Raw genomic sequence first — 3,220 nt, 5'->3', positions numbered from 1 at the left:
GTTTACTTATTAAGATTACATATGAAAATTTATTTGCTTATGCTGATATGATGCTAATGACCTGTTTATTACGTAAGATATATATTTGCTGCTTTGCGTATGGATTGCGTATTTACACATTTCTGTTTTGTTGTCATAACTACTCTTTTAATTTGGTATATAGAAATGCTGATATACGGTGTACGAACATGGAGCTTAGGTCACACTATGGTATTAATTATAGATTGTTCGCTTGGTAGAGCCTCGTTATAGGGATTGTGCTACATCCACTTGTTGACATTCAGTTATCTACTGGTACATTTACTCGCTATTGCATGTTTTGCTTACTCTCAGTGCCTTATATTTTAAGATAAGAAAATGAACTGCTACAATTCTACGAACGACATTGGTACAAGAAACTTCATTGAAGTCACATGAGCTGGAGGTTTTATGGAAGCTGTATAAATTTATGCTAATAAGAAGGAAGCTAACGACATGACATACCAACACTAGGTTTAGACCATTGACAGTTATTACACTGCATTCTTCGTGAGAAATTGAAATAGCAAGTGACATTTGACACAAGAATACTCCACATGTTTGCTTCTGTTTTGCCATGATTCTTGAAGTGGTGTACACACTGTGAAATATTACGATCATTCACACTCCGTACTCGTACTTACTTATTGAAAGTTATTGAAACTAAAGGCTGTTAGAGGTCATCTATGCATTTCTTTTATTTAATGATGGACAAGGTAACCAAAATGTATTTTATAATTCATAAGATTGGGTCAGATGGATTAGACAGAGGTTGTGTGTGGACATTGTGTCTTCGGATTGTATGGGATGATGAACTGAAGTTTGCACTAGGATTTTATCTGTACTTGTTCGAGGAGACTGACTAGAGGAAAGAGTTGTTATGGAAGTGAAATGATATTGGCGATAAGGTTTATATGTATCAACGTATTGAAGAGGTATTATTGACGTATTGAGATTGTGGGAAGTTGATGATTATTGGAGTTTTGGTGGACAAGAGGTAAGGTAAATGATATTGATGATGAGGTTTATATGTATCGACGTAAGAGGTATTATTGAAGTATTAAGATTATGTGATGGTGATGATTATTGGCGGTTTGGTGGATAAAAAGTAAAGTAAGTGAGGAGCATATTTTTTCTTTTTGTTGGTTTATATGGAACAAGGAGGATGAAGACGGCAGACTAGAACACTCAAGTGGAAGGAAGATTGTCTATACACACACTTTGTTGAATCAATAAGCGGTATATACTTTTCTTTTTGAGAGAGGAGGTATTTGCAATTTGCATATCTTGTTCAGCAACAGTACATTTGATTTGAATTGGCAAACATTGGTTTTGACATGATGACTATGACGCTGACTAACTATTATTGACTGTTATACACTGCTGCCACTACTACTTGAAACACATGTTGAACATCAAATTTTTGACAGAATTGCATTTACACAGTTAACACTATTCAATTAGAAAGATAAGTGAGTGTGTTTTGTGTGTTTTCCTTTCCTAATCCCAAATAATTGGTACCGACCTAGCTCCTAAATATTATTTTACTTGAAACTTCCTGGCAGATTAAAACTGTGTTTTAATCTGCCAGGAAGTTTCATATCAGCGCACACTCCACTGCAGAGTGAAAATCTCATTCTGGATTATTTTACTTGTTTGTTGTGGCTTTCACTGACACCCATAAATATTACAGGTTTACTGATATTTGTCTATTTGTAATAGTTAATATGACAATTATCTGATATCATTGTGTGTTTATTAAAAATTGTATGTTTAGTGTAAGGGCATTGATAATAATTTTGTAAAAGCAATTGTGTGTGCATTCAAACTGTTGTTAGTGCTTGCACCTATCATCATTAAAGGGTGCCACTTTGAAATGTTTAATTTCTGCTGATAAACTCTGATGAACTGTCTGATTAGTGATAGTGAATATTATGGACTGTTACCTGCACTTTTTCAACATTACTGGGTACCACTGATGGAACTGCTTATACTGAAATAATGTTATTTGTTGATGTCTGCATCTATTCAACATTGCTGGGTGCCATTGATGGAACTGCTTCTACTGAGATAAAGTCACTTGTTGCTGTCTGCACCTGTTCAACATTGCTGTGTGCCACTGATGGAACTGCTTCTACTGAGATAATGTCACTTGTTGCTGTCTGCAACTGTTCAGCATTGCTGGGTGCCACTGATGGAACTGCTTCTACTGAAATGATGTCACTTGTTGGTGTCTGCACCTGTTCAACATTGCTGGGTGCCACTGATGGAACTGCTTCTACTGAGATAATGTCACTTGTTGGTGTCTGCGCCTGCTCGCCATTGCTGGGTGCCACTGTTGGAGCTGTTTAAATACTGCTGATGAAATGTTATGAGACTGCTATTTGCACCTATTGCTGGGTGCTACTGTTGGAACTGTCAACAACTCTGAGGAGGGCTACTTGTTTATTGAACTATTGAAAAGATTTTATGTGAATATTTTTATAAACTGATTTTTTGCGTCTTTACTGTTTATGAAATGTTATGAGACTCTTACCTACACCTATTCGTCATTGCTGGAGCCATTGATTGAATGATACTTGTGTAAACTATTATGTAAAATCACATGTATGCAAGCATTTGTATTCCTTACTGTATTTTATATATTAGGTTATTGAAGGGTCAGTGCAAAGCCAAAATTTATTTAGTTATGTGATATTTACTTATTAATATTATCTTTTATTTTTGTCTGTATTTTTTTGTACGAATTTGGTGGTATTTTCACCACCCATGCTGGCAAAAATACCATCAAATTCTAGACCGTGGAGGAGGGGTATATGAAAGGTGGCTACACTGAGTCACAGCGCCAGAGATTGCGCCAAAGAGTATTATTTCCGCCGCATCCACTGGGCAGTTGTGGTTCAGAGGTTGCCGTGGGCAGTGCTTGTTGAGAGGATGTCGATAGCAGTACTAGTTGTGAGCATGTCGTGTATAGTTGTTCTGTTGGACGAGACAGCAGTTGCTGTTTGATTGGGGATGTTGCAATGATCATAGTGTATTTTTCGTCAATATATATGAAGATAACAAAAAAAAATTGTATTTCAAATTTCCTAAATAACAATACCTGTTGGTCACAGGTTCAGTCAACAAATCATCTGGCTTGTGTTCATGTATTAGACTGTAATTCTGGTTTCTATATGTAATTATAGTATTTCTGGTTTTT

Source organism: Schistocerca cancellata, chromosome 6 (assembly GCF_023864275.1).
Source record: "Schistocerca cancellata isolate TAMUIC-IGC-003103 chromosome 6, iqSchCanc2.1, whole genome shotgun sequence".
Lineage (NCBI taxonomy): Eukaryota > Metazoa > Arthropoda > Insecta > Orthoptera > Acrididae > Schistocerca > Schistocerca cancellata.
The sequence above is the reverse complement of the archived record's forward strand: the minus strand, read 5'-3'. Positions refer to the sequence as shown.